Here is an 8,060-nt window from a genome sequence, read left to right as displayed (position 1 = left end):
GTGAGTGCTCAGCTGAGACCCCCTTTTCTTTGAGGCATCTCATAAACAGCTAAACAGCTACGTTAAAAGTTCTCCGCTGTGGCCGCAGTAATTCAGGATTATCGTGGGCAAGGTTAAAGTGCTTGTTCAGCCTCAAAACAAAATTAGGTTCACCTGATGCCACACGTTGGGTTCACTGCAGCGTCAGTCGGAATCAATCCTGTTTCTAATTTGTCTGCAGTCTGAAGGTGAACCCGGTCCACTTTCTAAATCAGACTCCGACCACCCTTAGGCCCGGTCTGTTTTTAAAGTCAGACCCAGTTGAACTCCAGCCAATTTCTGCACCGAGTCTGAAAAAGAAATGCTCAAGTAAAGCCATGTTCCTAAGAAAAAAGCAGCAGAGGCTTGGAGAGGGTCGCACCCAGCACCTCCTGAGGTGGAAGAGGCCACGAGCTCGCTCGGGGTTCAGCAGGTACTGATTGCTCATTGCTCGAGGGGCTGTGGGCGGCAGGGGTTGGGGGGCACGGGGGGGTTCCTTCAGTGCCCACTTCTTGTTGTTACAAACAACTACTGAAATAAACTGAGGCATATTACCTTTTTAAGACTGAGCAAAAATCTATTCGAATCAGTCAACATCCAATTTAGCAGATAGAAGGGGCTCCGGGGAGCTGTTCAAAATGAAACACTTTTATAGACATGAAGGAAAATAAAGGAGTCAAAAACTGGGTTGTTTATTACAAAGTTACTTTCATTTAGGGGATGGCAGGAGACCATCAGGCAGATGACCTCACCAAGGTGATTCCTGATTGACCTTTTTAAGGTTCCATTTCTGAGAAAGCCAAAACTCAAGTCTCCCGTTTGGTGACATGGGACTTAGCATAAGTAACTCCATTTTGGACCTATTGCCCTGTTTTTAACACGAATAGTATATATTCTAGCACATTTACAGAGTTTTGGCTCTAGGTTTTCTTTATTATATTTGCTATCTATAACCAAGATTATTTTCATGGCAGTGAATCAAAATGCATGTTAATATTCCTGTGTGAGGAAATTGAGATGTGCGAGTTCCACTAAACTGTCTAATCTAGAGTCGCAAAGACTCTAGTCGGACACGACTAAGCGACTGAACTGAGTCTAGAGTCATCATCTGGCTCCACGACAGAACTGCTTTCACATCACAGATGCCACAGTTATGGCAATAAGGGTATCAACTCTCTCCAGGTTTAAGCATATTCCAAGTGATTGCATGTGTGTGTTAGTTGTTTGGTCCTGTCTGCCTCTGCAGCCCCCTGGATGGTGGCCTACCAGGCTCCTCTGTCCATGGAATTCTCCAGGCAAGAGTACTGAAGTGATTGCCATTTCTTTCTCCAGGAAATGTTCCTGACTCAGGGGTTGAACCCTGGGTTGCCTGCCTTTACAGGCAGATTCTTTACTGTTTGAGCCACCAGGGAAGCCCGAGTGATATAGTGGAAATAAAATCTACCACTCTGTATATCCTTCATTTCTTCTTTCAGTAATAAACTTTGCCTGATTCTGTGGAATATAAGATCAAGAGAAAATAACTCCTGGCCTCAAAGCATTTACATTCTGTAGTGTATGACAAATAAGTAAATGATCATCTGAAAATAAAATAAGACATTAAGAGAAGATCATGTATAGAGTGAATAGAAGAAAGATTCCTAACCTAGATGATGTAGTTTGTGGAAGATGTTTGAGATGACCTTTTTAGAGAGTTATACCTAAGCTGAATCTTAAAAAAGGGTTATACCTAATAAAGAGAGAGGGTCATGGTAAGTGCACTGCTCAGTGTACTACTTAAGAGAGACTGCTATGTAGAATAGTTGAGAGCTCCAGCTGGCAACTACACATACCTGCGGATCAACTACTGAGTTCCTACCAAAGTCACATTTCCCTCTGGGCTGTTCTCAGCTAATGATTAAGCATACAGGTTCTTTAGTACTGGTCTCTTTCTGCTAGATGTGTGATTCCTGGAATGAGCAAGATTTGCTTAAATACTCCACATTGGTCTGCCTGAGACATTCTTAGAACTCTGCAGCTATCTGAATTACTTCCTACCCATTCCTTCCTTTTCCTCTCCTTTCACCAACATCATATTTATATTGTGATCTGAAGGCAATCTACACTGCTCATTTTGTTCTAATTTATCCTTTATAGGCATTCCTACCAGAAAGATCTATCATCTTCATTCTGTTTCAGTATTGGCTTACAGAAAACACGAAGTGGCACAGCTAGTTCTGAGAATGTTTAGAGAAAGGGATTTTAAGAGTGGCTGATTTATGACCCCGTTGGTCATGTTCCAAGTGCATGTGAGACATGGGTAATCTCTGTCTCAAGGTGGTAGTCCACAAGCTAAAGAGTTCATCATTTGGTGACCTGTGAAAACATCCTGGTGAGAGGATACCCTGCCAATGTGATTATTCCAGCATTTGAAACATATGGGGGAAAATGACTGCCAGAAAAATGGATGCCTAACAGAAGGATAATGCAAACACTGAGGTGGATTAACAGGTAAAGGTTATGTGTGAAATCCAGACAGTCTTTTCATAGCCATCATATTAATATGCATCTGTCTTTTGGATAACAGATATTCTTATCCAGATGTGAATACATGGGATTCATTATTTTCAATCAATAATAATTAACCTCAAGTATAAATAATTTGTATTGGGTAAGTAAAGTCAGAACATTTCATTGGCTCATAAGAAAAATTTTGTGGAATTTTGTCACAAGCTTTAAGAAATAATTTATTTTCTTAATTATGGACTAATCTCTACGTAGATGGTGTGTCTGTGTATGTGTGTGCATGTGCACACATTCTCACATACATGACATGTGTGTGTGTACAATTTGTTTCTTTAACTTAGAATTAGTTTCCAGTATCTTATGTAAATGTTTGGTTATGAATCCATCATTCTGTATCACATATAATAAGAATGTTTTTATAATTCTAGAAACAAAATGAGCTTAATTCATTCATGCTCAATATGGCTCTGCCTTAGAACTGTCATCATATGTATTCAGAGCACACTGGGCTTTCCAGTGGTGCTAGTGGTAAAGAACATGCCTGCCAGTACAGGAGACAGAGAGATGTAGGTTTGATCCCTGGGTAGGGAAGATCACCTGGAGGAGGCCATGGCAACCCATTCCAGTATGCCTGGAGAATCCTATGGACAGAGGAACCTGGCGGGTTACAGTCCATGGAGTTGCAACAGCCAGACATAACTGAAGCTACTGCTGCTGCTGCTAAATCGCTTCAGTCATGTCCGACTCTGTGCGACCCCATAGACGGCAGCCCACCAGGCTCCTCCGTCCCTGGGATTCTCCAGGCAAGAACACTGGAGTGGGTTTCCATTTCCTTCTCCAATGCAGTAAAGTGAAAAGTCAAAGTGAAGTTGCTCAGTCGTGTCTGACTCCTAGCAACCCCATGGACTGCAGCCTACGAGGATCCTCTGTCCATGGGATTTTCCAGGCAGGAGTACTGGAGTGGGGTGCCATTGCCTTCTCCAACTGAAGCTACTACACACACGCAAACATTCAGAGCACACCAATCTTCCATTTCAAGTTTAAAATCTTTAGATGCTTATCTACTTCTCTCCTAGCATCAGGGAGCATCCAAATCTTGTTGTACCCACCCCACCCCCATGGGAAAACATCAGGCATATTGATTTTTTTGCATAGTTGTCTGATACCATCTAGTATGGAGAACTCTGGATTGGATTTCAGTGTCTTGAAAAATATTCCCAACAATGGAAATGTGAACAGTTACTAATAGACTATTATCTTTAGAAATTAACTTAAAGGAATCATTTTAGTAGTCAAAACAACTATGCAATGACTGAAAATACTTTTTCCAAGTATTTTGTTGTAGTTAAAATATTACTTAATGATATATTTAGCTACCCTGGCCTTGATGAGGTGCAGCATAACTCCCACTCAAGTGAGGACTATGCTTAGTAACTTCATTCTAAAAGGAGAAAAAAAATTGCAGTGGAGAAACCTCAGACACTACCCCAATCAACTGTGAACACAAACAATGATATGTTAATAGTATGTAGCTTTATATGAAGGTAATGATGTGATGAAACTGATACTTTACCTCTGTGATATTTCTCCCCTCTCTTCAAAAAAAAAAAAAAAAAAAGTCAAAAAAATAAGCCATAACCCCAGTCTAACTGCAAAAAAAATCAAAGAAATCCCAATTCAAGGGCATTCTACTGACCAGGAGTCTCCCAAACTATTGATATTGTAAGACACCAATTCTGAGATACTATCACTGCCTAAGTAGCCTAAGAAGACACAATGAATAATATAATATCTTATATGGGATTCAGGTACAGAACACTAGATAATCACTAAGGAAAGCTGAATACAGTATCAATATCATTAATTACAAAAAACATACCAATGAAGTGAAGTGAAAGTCACTCAGCTGTGTCCGACTCTTTGAGACCCCATGGACTATACAGTCCATGGAATTCCCTAGGCAAGAATCTGGAGTGGGCAGCCTTTCCCTTCTCCAGGGGATCTTCCCAACCCAGGGATAGAACAAAGGTCTCCTGCATTGCAGATGGATTTTTTACCATCTGAGCCACAAGGGAAGCCCAAGAATACTGGAGTGGGTAGACTATCCCTTCTCCAGCAGATCTTCCTGACCTGGGAATTGAACCAGGTCTCCTGCATTGCTGGTGGATTCATTACCAACTGAGCTATCAGGGATACTAATATAAGATGCTAATAATAGGATAAATAATGCAAATATATAGGCATTCTCTGTTCTATCTTCATAATTTTTTGTAAATCTAAACCTATTCTGTTATTTTAAAAACATTATTTACTAAGTTATTTAAATATATGTCTCTGTAGCTTTTGCATAAATAGAACCACAATTTTCTATGATATAAAATAGAATAAAGGTATTGTAATAAATTCCTGTTACTTTTAAATGAAACCTGCTTATAAAATTATAACATAGGGAGAACTTTACATTTCAGCAAATTTTCCCAATGAGTCAGAAAACATCACACTCCTTAGACATGAATTAGGAAAATCTGTCCTTATCAATTACATGTTTGTGACCTAAATGTACATCCTAAGCACAGTGTTTATATCATAACAAAAATATTCATATAAAACTTAATTTCACTTATTACATTTGAAAAATATGTGAATTAGTGATAAAAACATATTATTTCATGCCACTTCAGTTCATCATTGTATTAAGTGACTGACTGTAAATATCTGCCTATGCTTAATTTTGAAAGTCTTCTCAACTCTTAGAAAACTCAATAAATTATAGTATATTTTGATCTATGTATTCTCTTTATAATAATTAGTCCAGGCTGTCAATATTATTTGTCACAAAATGGCAAAATATGCAATAGAGGATAATCTGTTCTAATAAACTATGGCCATTAAAATTTTAAGTATGAATGACAGGCAGTGCAATTTTACATGCATGACAAGGAATTATTGCTATTAATCGTTGATATCAATACCCTTCATGCTACGTAACCTTATTTTCAGGGTAACAAAAATCTACTTAGTATGTGTATCATTCAGTACTGTCTTCTTGTGTGGTAATCACATAAAACGCTAAAATTTCAGTTACTGAAAACAGTTTCATTTTTTACAATGCAGATTCCACCTTGGGTCAGTTGGACGCTTTGCTCTACATCATCCCCATTCTCAACATCAGCTTTAAAGAATCTTCACTCTCTGGGATATTGTTTTCCACCATCTGAAAGAGAAGGAAGCAAAGTGGTGTTCACACCAATAATTTAATGTTCCAGCCCAGAATGATCTGTACTACTACCAACAACATAGGGTCAGCTCCAATTACATGACCCTACCCAGTGCAAGGGAGAATGTGTTCAATTTCCCAAGATCATTCTTGGCCTTGGTAATTCCCTAAAAGGATGCACAGAGCTCAGCATAAAGTTGTATTCATGGCTAATATTTATTATAGTGAAAGGATACAAAGTAAAATCATCAAAATGAAAGGATGCATGGGGTGCAGTGCAGCACAAGCTTCCAAGAGTCCTTCCTCCGTGTAGACACACTTAATTCCCCAAACCCTGAGTTGCAATGACACATGTGAACTATTCTACCAGGAAAGTTAATGAGGGACTCAGTGTTCAGAGTTTTTGTTCGAGTGGTCACACAGGTACCCATTCCTTAAAGTTCCAGACTCAGAAAGGAAAAGGAAAGTTTCAGCATAACATCATTTGGTTTACTTAAAAGCCTAAACAGCAAATCATCCTTATCTGTTAATTGCTGGTTAGGAACACCTGAGAGCCAAGTTGATGGATACTAGCCCAGGTCCAACCTTGTAAGCAATCCACTGTAAGGATAGCAGTCTCAGGTGTGCTGGGTTTATTTTTCTCGGTGCAGGCAGTAAGAGATTTTAATCTCCACTGTACCCGAATAACGAGAGACTGAATTCAGAGAAGCATTAAAATCTTTGTATCTTCTTTGCAGGTATTAATTGTAGCTCTAGGAAGAATTTAAGTATAACCATATGAATTTATAGTGTTTACATTTCTTTGAATAGTGTTTTAGCAAAATATAGTGAAAATTTTCAAGGAAAAACAAAAATATTTGGCAGAAAACAATTTTAAAGCAAGATTTAGATAAGTTAATCAAGATGTGAGTTCACAGAGGAAATTTAACTTTAATATTTAATACTGTACAAGTAAACAAAAGGGAAGAAGAAGATAGGAAATATCTAATGTGTTAAAAAATCTGTATCACTGTATTTTCATATGCATATGCATAGAATATATACATATATTTACTTGCACATACATAGAATATTTTAAGAAGGATAGATATAATACTGGAAACAAATCTTGTGAAAGGAAGAAAGGGCTGGGATATGTAGCGATAGAGAAATTACTTGTCAATATATACAGTTTATTCTGTTTAATTTTTTATCCTCCTCATATATTAATTTTCAAATAAAATTGTTTTCTTAAGCTTACTGGGAAGGGTAAATGTGAAAATTCCTTCTGTATTTTCATAAAACCCTAGGGAAAGCTTTTTAATACTAGCTGGTATTGCTGCAAGAATAGATGAATAAAGAGAACTCATCAGCAAACCCCTAAACAGACAATATTAAATACATAAATTAAGGAAAGACAATACATAACATATGAATTCAAATTGTGGTATATGAGGATGTTAATAGAAGTTTGTATTTTCCTTGAAAAGTTAAAAGAATATCTTTCTGTGTCAACTTGCCATTTATTTCCTGCATGTGTGCTAAATTGCTTCAGTCATGTCCAGCTCTTTATAATCCTATGGACTGTAGACTGCCAAACTCCGCTGTCCATGGGATTCTCCAGGCAAGAATACTGAGTGGGTTGCCATGCCCTCCTCCAGGGGATCTTCCCAACCCAGTGATGGAACCTGTATCTCATATCTCCTGTATAAGACAAAACCTGGCAGGCCAGTTCTTTACACTAGTGCCATCTGGGAAGCCCTAGGCCCCTCAAAAATGCATCCTTGATATCAAATTTTAAATAATTTATCTGAAATATCATCAATAAATTGTACTGGCATTACCCCTCTTAAAAAGATGTATTGGGCTGTGCTTAGATCAGTATTAAATAAAGATATGTATTTTTCTTCTCATTTCCTTTTTTTCCCTCAAATTTTCTTCTTCCCTAAGCAGAATCATCTCTCATACATGTTGCCCTGTAGATAGACTCTTAAGGACTTGTATTCCCAATTATTTCCTTGAATTTATGTGCACATGTGTAAACCTCAGAGGTGGAAATAACACAAGCTAAGGTTGGTGATCCATGTTAAAATACCACACTCCCACCTTATAGAATAAACAGAGGTTCTGAAAATGATATTGTCCAGCACTGGTGGGCTGCAGTGAAACAGAAACTCCATAAGCATAATTAGTAGGAATAGAATAAGCTAACATTTCTAGAGATTTATATGGCAATCTAAACACAGAGATTTTCATCTCAGGATAAATAAGAATGTAAGAAATAAATAAATTAATAAAACTATTGGGTTTCAAATACTCATGAGGGCATATGTTATATACA

General features: G+C 37.9%; 1 long non-coding RNA gene across 1 annotated transcript; it reads left to right on the top strand.

The window, feature by feature from the left end:
• The first annotated feature begins 312 nt into the window (after positions 1–312).
• LOC129655642 (uncharacterized) lies at positions 313–7,632 on the top strand. The gene is made up of 3 exons (XR_008716065.1): positions 313–451; positions 2,585–2,668; positions 5,638–7,632. It is a non-coding gene; the product is annotated as an uncharacterized LOC129655642 (long non-coding RNA).
• The last annotated feature ends 428 nt before the right edge of the window (positions 7,633–8,060 follow it).

The sequence above is a fragment of the Bubalus kerabau genome, chromosome 1 (assembly GCF_029407905.1).
Source record: "Bubalus kerabau isolate K-KA32 ecotype Philippines breed swamp buffalo chromosome 1, PCC_UOA_SB_1v2, whole genome shotgun sequence".
Taxonomy (NCBI): Eukaryota; Metazoa; Chordata; class Mammalia; order Artiodactyla; family Bovidae; genus Bubalus; species Bubalus kerabau.
The sequence above is the reverse complement of the archived record's forward strand: the minus strand, read 5'-3'. Positions and strand labels throughout refer to the sequence as shown.